General features: G+C 34.3%; 1 long non-coding RNA gene across 1 annotated transcript in view; it reads right to left on the reverse strand.

The window, feature by feature from the left end:
- The window catches only part of LOC127472311 (uncharacterized), a 34651-nt gene extending 19931 nt beyond the window's left edge, over positions 1-14720 (reverse strand). The window contains exon 1 of the long non-coding RNA XR_007904956.1: positions 14510-14720. This is a non-coding gene — a long non-coding RNA (uncharacterized LOC127472311). The remainder of the gene's footprint in view (positions 1-14509) is intronic.
- Between the last annotated feature and the right edge of the window lie 2087 nt (positions 14721-16807).

The raw sequence follows: 16807 nt of genomic DNA on the forward strand, positions 1-16807 counted from the left end.
CAGTTTGGTACCACATGGAGTTATTTCTATTTCTGAACAACTCCAGGAACAGATTTTTTAAAAGAAATCCTTATATTTGAAAAACCCCCAAAACAGTAAGCCTATGTTTTTCTGGAAAAGTATTTTCCTGGAAAAGATGTGTGCACTTTTGGGAATTAGCAAGCAAATTACAGTTACAGACTCTGAAACAAATACTTAAGCATCTCCCTCAAGATGTTCTACAAAGTGCTTCATTACCACTATAGAAGCAATCACAAGGATCTACTCTTTTGTTGGGCTGGCTTTTTTTGTGTATAGTCTGCAGTAAGTGTATGTATCTGTTTGGGAAAAAACTTGCTTGGTTATACATTGAATAAAATATTGCTAACAGTGTCATATATTCGTTTGTGTAAGACAGGGAAACATTTCACTAAAAATGATTAAGCCTGTGCTTCCATATGCTTTTATTCAAAGTCTGAAAGCTTCTTTATATGAAATGCTGTACTGCATTTTGGGGTTGCAAATCTACATTGTATGTTTTCATTTTCCTCAGTACAACACGTGGTTTACATTTGGAGAACTAGAGCACTAGAACAAAACTTCAGTATAATACAGTCACAAGGTACACCTACATCATGCCAACCTCTTTTTTTTGAAATGGCCTTTAGTAGAGACTCAACCTTCTTTCCAACAGAGAATAGCATTCAAGAAGCCAATAATATGAAAGAGCAGGATTTTCTAAGCCCATTTATACACCTGGTGGAAGGAAGGAAAGGTGTAAACACATAGATGGGTTTTGTAGAGGTTGTGTTTGAACTTTTCCACAGTTAATAGAAAACTTTTTTATCCTAGAACTCAGGAATAAAAGTACAAGCTGTTATAATGACAGAGACTAGCTAATCCTTTAGCAATTGTAGTTCCTGTTATTTTTTCGTTCTTCTCTTTGATGTTGATAATTCAAGTTTTAATTCTCTTAGATTGGGGCAATAACACAATTCAGTTTCTTACTATCTGAGATGCTTGATTTCAAATGACAAAACACTTGAGTGACATCTCTAATCAGCCCCAAGAATAAAGGTGGATTACTTAGCTTGCAGACAGTCATCTACCCTTTTAAAATGAAGACTTTCAGTCTTTAACCTACTCCACATATGTTACCTGCTAGTGAGGGGGACCAATTCTATAACAATTTTGATAATAAATCATGTGAGTACAAAATCAGTATGAGTAAAAAAATAGATAGACTATCATAGATAAAGTAAGGAGCTAGGAGTTAGAGGAAGGCAAAAGGGGTAGAAATGAGCATCACCATTTTGCTGTATTGTGTAAAATTGCTGTATATATATATATATATATATATATATATATATAGCTTGATATATATATATATCTTAAAAATAAAAAATTGCATTGTATTTTCTGTCTAGTTTTAGAAATCCTAGGAAACAGTTTTTAAGTGTAAAGGAATTTTTTGTTTTCTTTTTTGTCCTACTTTTTTTTCTGGTCAGTTTTTTTTGTTTGTTTTGTTGTTGTCATTGTTTGGGTTTTGTTTTTTGTTTGCTTGTGTTTGTTTGTTGCTGTTGTTTGGGGGTTTTTTTTAGCAGATTGTAATTCCCCAAAGCTTAGGGGAATTTTAGCATTAGCTGAAATGCGTTTTGATAACATTTGGGAATAAAACATTCCTATCCTCTTCTTTCCTTCCAAACTTTTTGTAACTTCTTTTAAAGTTTTATTTGAATTTTCTACTTTTAAGGAATGGGTTATGCATTAGTCTAGTACCATTTTTTTTGTACCATGCTCCTTCTTCAACATCTTGGCACAGCATTGATTTCCATTAAATTCTTTTTTTCAGACTGAGAATTTTCATTGGTACAAAACTTCTTTGTAGCAGTGTAAGATGAGTAATTTACTTAAATACAATTGAAGTCGGATCTTCAAAAAAATTATCTGTAGTCCTTCAGCTGCTAACCTGGGAATGCAAATCCTCATTCGGAAAATGGAGACATAAATTATTGACTTTTGTCCAAACCAGACAGGGAAAGAACTTCATTTTGAGGTCTGCTATATTCCAGATGAATATCAACCATAACTTAGTGATAATAATTACAGTCAATGGAGCTATTTTTTTTTGTTGTTTTTCACAGAATCAATGCAAAATTCTTGGTCTTTTCTGTGATGTGAAAGTATAAAAATACTTAAGCCACCTTAGCTTTCCTTACAAGCTTTTTGAGCCCTAATGGTCTTCTCACACAGTACTTGGTCTTTACAAGGAATGTCAGAGCACAGAAAGGTTCTGACTCCTTTGTCAAAAGCCCTAATAACGGAGAAAAATGTACCATACCAGCAGTCCTTGCTCTGAGAACACAGTAGTTTCATTTCTGTTCTAGGAATCATTTTGTCTGCTGACACAGGACCAGTGGTGTACATTTCTACCTGACAGCTTTGTTTTGGTCCATAAATGAATAGTGTTTTCCAACTACCTCTAACTTTTCACAGGAATTTACATACCTATGGGAAAAGAAGTTTATGTACCCAAATAATAATTTACATTTGATTATAGATGACATATTCTAATATCTCTAGAAAACAATGACAAAACAGTACACAAGAGCTAAGGGTTTGTAAGTGACAACTTCTGTGGCATCAGAACTGGAATATTCATGTCTCACAACTAGGACTATGAGGAGTATTTGTATTTCACAGGAGAGAAATTAACACTAAAATGGTAGCCAGAGCCTGCAAAAGTGCCAGTCATCAGACCTTTTTGGTTTTGCATGTAAGCAGATTCCGATGGCTTTGTTTTAGTTTACACTTTAGCAGAATTCTACCCCAAATTTATGAGCTAGACCATTTGTCAGACCTCTAGCTGGATCATAGTAACTTTTTATTCTCTTTTTTACATAGTTATCAGTTATTTTTTCTAATATCTTCTGTTTAATTCTTTGAAATCTATTCAGAAGAATGAAACGGGTGAAACAAATCGTAGGTTTATGTAAATTTTTATTGTATTCAAAGTGTCTTCCCAAATAGTTTTCTCCCCAAGGAATTTGCAGCACCTGCAAATTTCAGAGGGATTTGTCAATTTTGCAGCAATTTATACACCTATTCTCAGGAAAAAAAGAAGCAATTGATTCAATTATGTGTCACAGCAATCTGATTGGAATTATTTTTGTTTAATTAAATTTAATTAAAATATTTTATTCTTCGATTTTTTTCAAGGTAAATTCAACAGCAACAACTATATAAGAGAATTTGACCTGTTTTGGGGAAGATAACACTCAAGTTCTGCAATCCCACTCATCTTTGGGGTGGGTACCTCCAGACATAGCACAGCTCCATCAAACACTGCATATACTTACAGAACTAGAGAGCAATGAATTGTCACCAAAAAAATGCTTATTAACTTCTTTTTAATGTTATAAATTCCCAATCAGCAAAATTTTTGCCATATCAATTTTTAATCTAAATCAGGGTATTTATTGCTTTTCAAAAAGTCTCCACAGCATTGACCAGATCAGCCTTCTCAATGTAGAAGGCTATCATGCTGGTCACACATGATTTCCCCTTCACAAATTCCCTTCACCTGAGGTGGTTCTGTTGATATGCTCACAAGAGTTGACAGAGAAGTAGATTCATCCTCAAGAGAGAAATCAGTGACTTCTTTTGCTTTGTTTCTCCCTGTCTGTAAGTATGGCAATGAATGATATAGACTTGATTGAGCAACTCTGTTGAAATAAACAGCATCTCAGAAATTGGCTGAAGGCTTGGCTACTGGTTAACCTGAAATGTTGGCAAGGCTAGCACATGGACAACATACATATTCAAGTGTTAGTCACTGCTATTTTGAAAGTGATGCACAGATGAGTCAAACTGACTCAAATTCTTATGTGGAATACCAGTGTTCTTGTCTAGCCTGCTTCGAAGATCTTTATCTGGGGGAAATCATAGTTCTATAAGCTATATCGTATTTTTTTATTACTTTCTAATTATAATTTAGTTTAAATTACAATACAACAATTTGCTGGCAAACACTATTTTCTTTACACTGGTCCATTAAATTTTTTCTGTTACCATCCCATTTATATCCACCCACTGATCACTATTAAGTATTTTTCCTGACAGCATGTACTTTAGCAAATACAATAAACACATTGTAATAATCTGGTATTAATATTAGTGCTGTCAATCAGTTATGTTTGTGAATTTCTGCAGTGAATTAAATTTGAAAGTATCTTCTATGCAAATAAAGAGGACACAAATGAGAATTCTTTCCATTTTTTATCACAAGATTCATAGAAGCTCTCTGGAAGATGGAATTTTGGTAGTGTTTGATTCAAATATTCTGACAGACAAGAATTTTTTAATATATCATATTATGCATCTAAATATCAATACTTTAAAATCTTATTTGCTGAAATAAACATTAAACATCAATGATGTAAAGCAAACTTGTAGAAAAAGGGTTTCCTATAAAATCAACATACAATGAGTAGCCTATTGTCAAATTAAATGATCTGGCTTCTCCTAGGTGTCCATACTTCCCATGTAATTATTCAAGAGGACTTAAAAGATGTTAGAGGCATAACTAGTTTGACTCCCTATAATTTAAAATGTCTATTATCTCCACTTTATGAGCTTGGTGAAGGACAGATGATCTGAACTCAGCATTAATTTAAATTGGATGGAGGGAATGATGAAACAAACTCTGAAAAGTTAATAGGTTTTTATATGCTTTAGTGAGAACAGGATGTGAAGATGGAAGTACAAACTGTGTGCATACCTCCTCAGAGCCCAAGTTGTCAGAAGTACAGGAAAAAAATAAATTATTCTGCTAAATTAACTTAATCTTCTAATTTGCAATTTTTATATTGGTCAAAAATATAATTATTAGTGGTCCTGTTTTGAATGAAGCTATTTTTTGAGTAGGACTGTACATCTGACATAGGATCAAGGTTGGGATGCAAGATTCCTTTAACTAAAGGAAGCTGATCACAAATAGGAGGGTGAAAAATAACAGTATCATATAGAGATCCAGTTATGAGAGTTTGTGGATACAAGTGCTGATAGTATATATGGTGAAGTGGTAGAAATGAAAAAAATCAGAAGGGCTGTGCACGATGCAGATAAAGTTTCTTTGAAACACATGTGCAGCACATCTCTGGCATATGAGAAAAATATATACAGAACAGACATTGCTCACAATAAATCCACATCACAGCAAACAGAACCCACAAAGTAATCTGTTCCCTTGTTCCCCCACTACCTGAATGGGTCAACTGTTATCTGCTTTTTCATAGATTTAAACATAGTCTCTATAACACGAGAAATTGTACTCCTTTGCTTCTTTTGTATTTTTTCTTAAAAACAACTGTATGGAGATAGTGACCAAGGTCAGAAGTGCCAACATACTTTTGATCTATTTTGAGACTTATGTTCTTCCATTCCATTACTATTTTAAACAGATTTCTAGAATTTCCAATCTAGTCTTTTCTCAGAGAGCCTAAATCCTAAGAACTTTGATTATTCTCACTTTATCCTAGACCTTCTCCAACTGGTTCATTTCTGCACTGGAAATGCAGTGCCCAGGACAGATAATGCTAGCAGGAGCATCACAAGTGGTAAGAGAACAAAAACGATTATTTAATATAGCTTGCAACAGCTTTGATCTACTTTGTCTATTTTATCCCCGTATGTTTACTATTTGGAGGGCTTTTGTTGTTGTTGTGGTTTGGGTTGGGGTTTTTAATGTATAACTTCATTCAATCTTCTATTACCTTAAACAGTCTTAATGGGGATTTGAAGACAAACTCAAAAAAATTCATAAAAATCTAATCCAATCCAATCTGTCTCAGACCAAATTATGCAATCAAATTTTACCAAAACAAATCCTACAAAACCAACATTTTATTGAAAAAAAATCAGAAAAACACCAAACAAGTATGGGAAGCTAATTTTTTATTGGTATATGTTTATTGATTTTTAAAGGAAAAAAAAAAGGAAGCAATTTTTCTGGGGAAACAAAGCTGAATTTTATCCCTCAGTTTTGGAAGAGTCTGTTCTATCACTTCAATTTAATGGTACTAAATCCAGATTATCTTTTTATTCTGCTATGGCTACTTAGTATCAAATCCAAGTGTATTTAGAAATTAATCACTTATTAAGATTATATACAAAGGAATTAAAAATAAGGATAGATATTACAAAATCTAGCTGATATTATGTAAAGTTCTGCAAAGTTCCATATTCTTGTGAAGTTGGTGTATCACATCACATCACATTGTCTTCAGTAATTTTTGTGATATGTATGACAGCAGTTATTTAAAAGATTAGCAAGAGCTAAGTTCAAAGTGGTAATGACAATACTGGAGCACAGGAAAAAGAAAAATATGTCTCTTTTGACAGTATGTCTTACAACATATATTTTGAATATTTTCTATTTGAATATAAATATAACTCTTCTCTTTTATGAAGGGTGCCGCACAAAAATTGTTTCAGACTATTTTTTTTGGCAAACTGTAAGAGGCAGAAGCAAGGCAATAGAAAAGATATTATGAAAACTAAATTATGAAAATTTATGTTTTGCCAAGGAAAGGTGACTTTGGTACTGATAGAATAAATAAAAATACAAAAAAAGGTGGAAGGGCATTTTACTCATAGGCAAGTTACCACACTTCTGTAATGCTGACCTTGTTGCTGTGTCAAAGAACAGTTAATGTGGGAATGCAATGTCATTAAAAGGAAGAATTTAATTCAGCCTTTTTTTTTCTCACCCCCCCCCCCATCAGATGTTTAAAGACTTTTACAGCATTTTGGAATTAAATTCAACTTTGGGTAAAATGTGTCTTGAATGCCTGCTTTCAGCCAATAAAAATGCTGCTTTGCTGGTCACTGAAACCACAACTGCCTCAGTCTTGCCATCTGAGATACTAAGTTAAACAAAGCAGGTATATCCTTCCAAAGCACTTAGAAGTCTAGCAAAGGAAAAATAAGTTATGAAAAGGCAACATATTTGCTACACAAATACTATCAAGTAATCACACATGGGTACATTTTCCTCCTTGCCAACAGCAACCATCCAGCTCACTGAAGTACCTAAGTGATGTGTTGACATAACCAGTACCTGCATGAGTACCATTGTCCTTCAGATGATCACTTGCTCTGTCTCCAGAACTCTTATGTGTATTTGGGGAAATTTCCCATATCCCACAATTTGTAGCTATGAGGTTCTGTGAAGTCTGTTTTTTTTAAATTCCTCCTGTGGTTTGCCCTATTAACAAAGAGCTTCTCCCAGTGACAATTATCTGATTCAGAAACAGAGCACCCATTGACCTAACCAAAACTCTAAAGGGAGGAGTTGTAATAGTCCGAAAGGACAAGGTGTCGCTAAAAGCCAGTCAAAGATTATGTTTGTTTGGTTTTGGTTTTTCAGTTTTGTTTTGTTTGCTTTGTAATAGGAATACATGAATGAGGCTGCCTCACACCAGGTAAAAACCTGAATTCTAATGCCAATGAAGACAGGTAATGACCATCTCTATTGGAGTAATGAATTTGTAGCCAAACAACTCTTCTGTAAGCAACAAGAGTACCCAACATACTTCAAAATCACCTACTAAAAATAAATAAATGATATATTACAATTATAGACCACAACATTGTTCTGTTTGCCACAGATATTAAAATGTGTTACAAGGATGGTAATATGGAAGATCACATATTGAGCAGCATACAGTACTTGATATTTCAATAAAATCTTAAAACAAACACAAAGACCATTCTACAGAAGTGATTTTCTTTATAAAAATGGCAGAGAACTACCATGGTACATTTAATATCATATGCTAAGATTAGGCACTTAATTCTTAATTTTAGCTTTCTATCATGGTACATACAGTTCAACAGTGTCCCTAAATAGGCAAGGAACAGAGTGAAATTCAAATAATTAAAATATTCTTGTAAGTTAAAAAAGATACATAAAAATAAAGAGGAAAAAAAAGTAGCACAATCACTATTAGACAAAATGTTTGCTAAAAAATATTATCTAATGGACTTAGCAGAGACATTTATTAGTTGTCAAAAATCAAAACCCAAATTACAAAAAAACCCCCCAAGTCAATCCCAAAACCCCACCAAAACCCAAACTAAAACCATATTCTTACTGACAAAGAAAGACACAAAGATTTTCTTTCACAAAGATTTAAATACAGGGATGGTATTTAACAATGACAATAATGACTTTAATTTTCAGAAGAAACCTGTTTTGCAACATTTGCTGCAATAGTCAACAATAATGAAGTACTACTAAAAAAATTGAAAAGAATATTTCTTATATTTTAGATCTATTTCTCAGATCCCTGTAGAGAAATATTCCTCAGTCTGAAAGGTCACAGTTACAAATAAATCAAGATTGTCAACAGCTAGAGCATCAAGCTGATAAAAGAAATAAAACAATTTATAGAGCTATCTTTCTCTCAACAAGCCTTTGTCAGGCTGTCATCTATCTAACTTCAAACACTTCTGTGTATAACATGATTTTACTTTGCTTTTATTTTGACTTTACCTGTAAGTGTCCATTATGAACTCCAGTTATTGAAAAAAAATCAATCAGGTTTGGGGCATCTTTGATCGAGATAGTCTTTCATGTTGGTTACCTATGTATTTTATGACCAGTTCAATACTAAATTTGGCAAAAAAAAAAAATATTACTGCTTTAGTAATTGATACAGGTTTACAGATATAGTTGTTAGATGCTATAAAATTTTTATACCTGAAATTTTTTCCAGTGATCCTCAAAGACAGTGTGTCAGAAAAAAAATTTGGCTACAAGCAATGTCAATAAATCAAGAATTCTTACTATTTTTCCACCTTATGCATTAGCATAGCACACATATTCTTGTTTTCTCGACTTCCAGCACTTGCCTTCCTCCCATCTGTCTTTATTTCAAAGTATGAATTTAGGTTTTCATATAAAATTAAATTTTTTCACAAAAATTTTTCATTTGAAACTAAAATGTCCATTTTATTTTCACAAATAAAAAGCAATGGTAATGCATGAAATTTGCTGAATAAATAATAATGCACCAACTTCTCTAATGTGGCTTTTCCTGATGTTTGTTACAAAAATTGTATTTTTTGTAGTTCTTCCCTTCCTGAAGGCAGGATTTATTCCAAAATTTTCCAGTAAGTATGATGTAGAGTTTTATCATAAAAATCACCCTGCCTATTGTGGCATGTTCTCATTAAAATAGTTATCCAACATAGCTCACAAAGTGAATTTTCAGGATTTAGATTTAAGTGAAACTCCATTCTCTGAAAGCTATATGAAACCTTTTCAATTTTCAGCACTTTCTCAGTCCTTCATCTTTAAGCTGAGAAGTAACAAAGTCAAGCTTCAGCATCAGTGATCTGGTTTTAATTTTCTAAGTTCAGTCCTCCTGCAACAGTTTTGTTAATGAATTTCTACTCGTATTGATGATAAACACAGTGTCATTTGTTATCCTGAGATCTAATTCTTTCTTTGGAGTACAATTTTACAACATCTTAAGAGGTGACATTTTTAAGACTTTCAGACAGAATACTTGAAAATCCATTAAAATCCCCTTCCTATTATGCTCCCTGTAACACTGTTTGTTTTTTTGTTTGTTTGTTTGTTTTTTGTTTGTTTGTTTTTTAATCAAATTTTATAGCAATAAGCATTTATGAAGTGGTTTGCAAAATTTTAGATTAATTTGACTTCTAAATCCATGCTATCAATAAGCAGTCCTTGTACATGTAATTAACTTCTAGAGGACATAGGGAAAGTCACTTTTGAATCTAACATTATTAGATTTAATTGTCTAAAGGAAAAGTAATTTTTTTTCCTGCCTTAGGTGCCTATGCAAAAAGGGAAACTATTTTATGCTTGCCAATTCTTTTCCTTTAGTAAGTTAAAAAACCCCAAAAAACCAACCAAAAAAACCCCAACAAAACCCAAAACAACTCCCCCCCCCCAACAACAACTCTCCTAATATTTAATTTAAACTTCATGCTCAACTTTTATTTTATAAAGCTGTAATTGAATACTAATGTGCATTTTGGCTTATTTCTTAAGGACATGGAAAGAAGATATGTAAGTGAAAGTTATTATCCATCTGCAGTTCTGACTACGAAAGCTGGAGCTGTTCAAGAGTGGGAATGCAATTTAGGGTGGGTGACAAATCTGGGATATCCACACAGAACTGGGGGTAAACCTTTCAAAGAAAATATCTGTTACCATAAGTATCTTACAGGGATCAAACTGCTCTCTGGAACCTTGAAACCAACAAGGGTACACAAACACCACAGGGGAAATGGATACCAAGTGTCTATTGAAACAAGAAGCTAGGTCCAAAAGAGTTAACTGAGAAATCTGGGTCTGCTAAAAAGCCCCCCCAACATCTAATTGGTCTGTGCTACTAGAGACTCGTTCTACTCTGCCTACTGGAACAAAATTTAGAAGAATGCTAGAAGAAGTATACAACAGGCCTAGAGGTAATAAATTAGGATACAGTAAGATAAGGCAGACATTTGCGTAGGAGAAATAGGCCTGGAGACAGGGCTTTCTCCAAGCTTCAGTGAGCGGGTCAAGAACAATGGAAAGGTAGAAAGGTCAGGCTGCTGAAGATGAGAGAAGACCCCAGACTCACAGGAGGAAGAGTGGATTTCCCACTGGGATTGAGGGCCAAGAGAAGCACCACCCTAAGCTCTGCCTATACTCCACCTGTTATTAATATGTACAGATAGATGTTGTAATCATATGAATATGCATTTAATTATGTATGAAAATTGTATAAAACCCACTGATTTTGTGTGAAACCTTCAAGCAAGTTCTCTGTGGTGCAAACCACGCTTGCTCCCAGCATCGAAATAAATACCTTTGCTGCTTAAAAGATCCAAAGTCTCTGAGCAGTTCCTTATACCAGATTTTTTCAGATTTACTATTGGCCTATATATATGTTATCTGCCCAAAAATTATGTGTGGCTTTTAAATAAGACTTGACTGGGTAAATCAATAAATGCAATAATTACCTTTATATTATTATATTGAATATGTTTGTCAAAATAAGGCACAATATAAAAGATGAGACTGAATTTCATTTCACACTCACCAAGGCATGAGTAAGAGACAAAAGTAGCTGTTTTGCTGGCACATAGATGTTTCTAGGCTAGTCAGTTATTAGGCAGGTTTTGTCTACTGTCAGAGGTTAGTACCTGAAAAAACCTGCATTTCTGAAGACAGTAATTTTTGACAGGAGAACTGTTAGAGTCAGTTGCTAAGTAAGGTAGTGTGTTTTGGCAGGAGTGGAGTTTGCCTTATGACTACAACCCGAGATGAGAGACATTCAGACACCAGAAGCTCTGAAGAAGTGAATGATCCAAATGTAAGATGAGTATAGGGCAAGACATCTTTTAGATCTGATCTTGGGGGAAAGCAGGCAAGCACAGTTTTCTTTCTCTTTTAACTTCTTTGAAGATTTGTCACTGGGCTGTCTCATTCTGCTATTGCAGAGATTGAAGGTAATACATATTCTTAACCTGACTTGACCTAAGCATAGCTTCACAGTGCTTAGCAGTGAGACTTCCCTTACCTAAAGGTAAGGCAGATCTATGAACTTGTTCAATTTCCCAGGAGTTCCAGCAATTTCTGCAAAAGTCATGCATTCCTATTTTGTGAGCTTGCATCTCAAGGATTTGCAGAGAGAAATTTTGTTTTGATGACTTGGGATAACTAGGAAAATTCAGACATGCGTTGGGCATTCAGAAGCATGTCTGAACTTTGAGAGTCTTAAGGGACTTCGACACACAAGGCAAAAAAAAAAAAAAAAGAGTAAATCTTGTAAAATTTTGTTGACTCAAAAGTTCTTTTTTCTCATAAAATATTATATTATTAATGCATGACAGCAAGAGATTGTTCCCACTGTAGAACAGCTTGGGATTATAGCTGGGAATCAAAGACAAGCATATTCAAAATGAATGATACTGGCAGCATTAGAGCACCATGTCTGTGTATTTTATTGGCTTCACAAACATTCATTTCAACATTTGTTGAGTCCTTCACTTTTGAATTTTGGTGTGAAAGTACTTATCAAACACACTTGTCTGGAACTATTTTCTTTGGAATAGCTTAAGCTTGTTAACTGAATAAGCTGCAGGGCACCTGCTTTTGAAAAGAAATAGGTGGCAGTATTCTTTGTTAGGCAGGTAAACAGTCATATTACTAATTTTTGAATAGGCTTTATGTTTTGGGCAACAGTGGCAAGTTATACCAAACTTTTGTCTGCTGCCTTGCTGAGGCAAAAGGAGACATAATCATCTGTCATCTTTGCCTTTATTGAGAATGGATTCCAAGAGTGGATGAAAAGTAATTTGAAATGTTGTCTTACTTTTGTGCATCTTGGTGTTGGAATTATTTTTTCCAGCTTCCAACTAAGTGCAGTATGTGAACGGATGTTCTGTAGTAACTTTCAGATGTCAAACAATCAAGAAAGATGTAATTTCACAGTAGAATTTATAATTCTTTAAAATAATTTCCACTTTACATTAAAAACATCAATTTATGGACATTTCTTTTTGAACATCTTCTATCAGAAATATTGGCAATTCTGGTAAGGAATTAGGATATAATCTCCAGCACAATTTTGCTGAATGTGCTATAGGATATAAGGCTTTATGGGGCCATAATTCACATTAGAGTATTCTTTCAGATTCAGGTAATGATTAACCAGGCTATTAAAAACAGAGCTAAATTATCATTAAAAGAGAAAGTAAAGAAGGAAGAGCTAATCTTCATGAGTGGAAGTCATTATGATACTGTAGATAAAGATTTAATGTACTAATGTGAATTAAATAAGTAAAGCATTTTATGAGCAATTCATGGAACACCTGTTTAGCTGAGGTGTTTCAGAAACTGAACTCATTTTGACATGGGGATGCTCCAAGCTTAAGTAGACATTAGTAGTTACTGAAATGCACAAAATAGAAGGGCTTGTATGAGTTACTGTATTTGCCCTTCTTTCTCCATTAATCTTTTATGGATCTGAGTGGGAGAGAGCATTGTTTATAATGTATTTCTGTCAACACTACTAGTATACCCATATACTTCTCTAACATGTACATTTCAAATAGGGCCAGGGTGACCTTACATGACCTCACAACAGGACCTCACAACAGGACCTCACATAAAATGTTAATTTATAATGACATGCAAATCTTCACATCTTAGAGGAATCTCACACTTCCATTACAGATAAACATAATGGACTTTTGGTGCCTTTCTCTTGTCACATACTACAGCAAATAAAAATATTTGAGACAAATTTTAAGAATGTGATTATTACCAGTTAAGGCATGCAATTTCTATGCACTTGTCTTCTCTATTTCCTTTCTCCAGAAACGAAACTTTTCCTTACAAGTTTCTTCTAACAGCCAGTAAGTTTTGGCCAGTGAAAAAAAGCCATAGTTTTTGGGTTTGCAGAATTCTTTTATCCCAGTGCCAGATGATAATGAGGCCCAAGGGAAACTCACTGACACCAAAATGTCTGTGTGAATATCGCAAATCTTCCTGGCTTATATTTTGTTAAAATATATGAATTCATGTGAAATAGTATTTAGACAAATCAAAAACAAAATCAAAAACCTTATTAAGTGAAAACAAGAATTGCAGTAATATGTGTTTCACCAGTTCTAACTTGGGCAAGTATCAGAAGGAGGTTTTTTCATAGAAAACCAATAGAAGTTTAAGATATATTTTAGCTTTTAAGATATGCAGTAGTTTATTTCTTCAGACCAGAGTTTCTAATGAAAAAGCAACCCTAATAATACAGAAACTACGTAGTTAAGAAAGAAAATAAGAAATCAGAAGTGATGCAGATTTGTTTTAAAAAGCAATAGTTTTCTCTAAATTTTAGCAGAGAACAAACCTGATTTCTATTTTTTGGTAACTCCCTCTGAAGTCACACCAGTTTAAAAGAAAGGTTTACACTGCTTCTCAGAGCAAATATATCTCTCTTCAATATCTTCTTCTTCTATCCCTCATCAGGGAACAGCCAATCAAGTTTGATGCCAGATGCAACATTATATGTTACTTGCTAATCAAAGAGACTAATTTAATAGCAGTACTTTATCTTTGCTTTCCAGCCTAGTCAACAAATCAGATTACTGGAGCTTTCCCATACAGTAAGCCTTTCAGTTCACTTACTTTGAGCAAATGACATAGATATAGACATTAACTGAAATGTTGTGTACACTAGCAGATATGGCTTTAAGTTAGAATTCAACATACCTAGGTTAAATTCAGTTTGCTTTTACCAAACCTATGGATCTTTCCTCACAAATTTTCAATTCCTAATTTTTATTCAAATTGGCCTTACAAATCATACCTGATTTCAATGGAGGGCTTTAAACCATACCATCATGCACGCAAAGGTGCTTGTTTGCCCTACAACCCTTGTAAAGTTCCGTATTTGCAAAGCTTCCTTCACAGAAAAAAGATAATTAACTTTTATGTTTCACTTACCTATTTCAGGATAGAAGTGGATAGTTGCAGTGAGGCTGTAGGTCAGCAAAATTAGGATGAATACAGCAAGCAAGGGCTAGTATCTTCTCAATATAAGAAAATCTCTGCCTAATTTTCCCCACTCCCTTTTTACCAGCTTTGCTGGTACAGACCCTCACATGTGGTAGAGGAAAATGACAGGCAATTGTTCCCTTTGCCAACTTGATTTACAAAAGGGGACTAAATGTGTCAACTGTTTCCTGAAAATTGGAAGCTGCTGGACCCGAAGCTATGCCAGCTGTAGCTAATTTAAGGATTCATGAGTGCACAGAAGCAGGAACTGGTGCTGTAAATGGTGGACATAAGGGATTCATATCTCAGGCACTTAAGTTATTGGCCCACAGGATTTTTCTGCAGAAACAGGTGCACCTTCACTGATTTCAGAACTATTTCTTTTTCTCCAGTAATGAATTTGTCCTAGACTGCCTCAGTGCATCTAACATTTGGGAAACCATAAACAATTTCTATTTTTTGCCCATGTTGATAAATTGCTGTTTACACCTCCTACCTCCTTACCTCCTGACTCATGGTTTTGTATACCTACCTCTGTTGGCTGCTGACATGTTATAAGCAAGAAAATTTCCCAGCAGTCTCATCACATAATAACAGATCAGCTTTCCAACTCAGCTGCAGCTTATGTTACATGAGCAACTGTGCAGTTCTTCAATATCATATCTTACCAGAATACAGCATAGTGGCAGGCTTGGGGTTTTTTTTAAGTGTTTGCAAGTCAAATATACAAAGTTTGTCTTTGAAAATATGAGACTACCTTTTTCTTTTTTTCACCTTGCATTGATCAGGCTGATCTCACCCCAAAATCTTCAGCTTCTGCAGTTTTTAAATAACCTGTGATTTGGGGGGGGGGAAAAAGGGCTTTCTGGCAGATATTTCTTTGTAAAGTTTATTCGTACTCACTGTAAAACATATCAAAACTGTGTGAACCCTTTCTTTCCTTACAACACTCAGTATTAAAACAGATTTTTTAAATTTATTTTTTTTTACCTTGTAAGAAGTTTTTAGTCTGATTGACACCTTATTCTAGTCTCTGACCCAAAGGAAGAAAACCTTTCTTGTAGTTCTCAGAAGTCTGACATTTAATTCTTTCATTGCCTGCTGTCCACTGACAAGGTGCTAAATGAACATAACTATGTCCTGGCTAAATAAAGGTAGTGTGCCTGCAATGACACTAAGTCATAGAGCAGAAGGTCAGATACCATTCTGAAGTTTAGTCATGAAATGACAGTGATGAATTATTAGCTATTCAAAAGTGCCTATCACTGGCATTCACAAAGGTAATCCTGAGTTCAAATGACATTGTTATTCGTGTTCTGCTCTTGGAAGCTTGACTAAAAAACATAATCTAATAAAAAATCCTTCATGTAATTACTAGAATGCACTGGTGGGTGAGCATATGCAAATTTACATTTACATCTTTGATTCACAGATTTCTCAAATCACGTGTCTGGAGAAAACACATCCAACAAATTTCAGAAAAAAAAATTTGAGCAGTCACATGGAAGAAAACTATGTATTTTTATGTATAACTTATTCATAATATCATCTTTAATTGAATTTATTTCTACAGCAGACCAGAGCGCAAGAAATTAAATAATCCATTGCATACTAATTCAGTTAGTATGTACTTGACATCAATTACAAGGCTGAAATAATTGTTATTATTGTTTACACGTGCCCTGAATCTGCATAATGCAACCTGCAAAATCTCATACTGTCAGTAGCCAGAAATTTGGCTTGAAGAATCCAGACTTCTGGTAGTCTCCAGATGTATATGAAGTTGGTTCTAAAACAGCTTGATATGTATATAAAATGCAGTGCAATGGCATGCAGAGATATTACCAACATTCTTTTTAAAGCACTGGCAAGGAGACGCACCCTTACTCGCAAGGACTGCCTGCGCAGTGCCCCATTGGTGAAGATTGCTTTCAGTTCCACAGCTGGCAAACAACCAGCTCTCTTTTATATCTCACTGACACATTGTTCTGGACAGGGACTAGCATCAGACTTCTATTAAACAGTTTTTCCATCTTGATCACTGCCTAACCTGTTAGATATTGGGTAATACCTGAATGAGAGGTTGAAATTAATTCAAAAATAAGTAAAATTATAAAAAATTAAAACCAATCTATAACTTCTACTAAGAGAGCATCTTCTGTCAAATGCACAGAACAGAGGAAGTATTTTTCACCTCACCAACTAGAATCATAGAATCATAGAATCAGCTGGGTTGGAAGGGACCTC

The sequence above is a fragment of the Manacus candei genome, unplaced genomic scaffold, assembly GCF_025592945.1.
Source record: "Manacus candei isolate 608988 ecotype Guabito, Panama unplaced genomic scaffold, ASM2559294v1 h1tg000028l, whole genome shotgun sequence".
NCBI lineage: Eukaryota > Metazoa > Chordata > Aves > Passeriformes > Pipridae > Manacus > Manacus candei.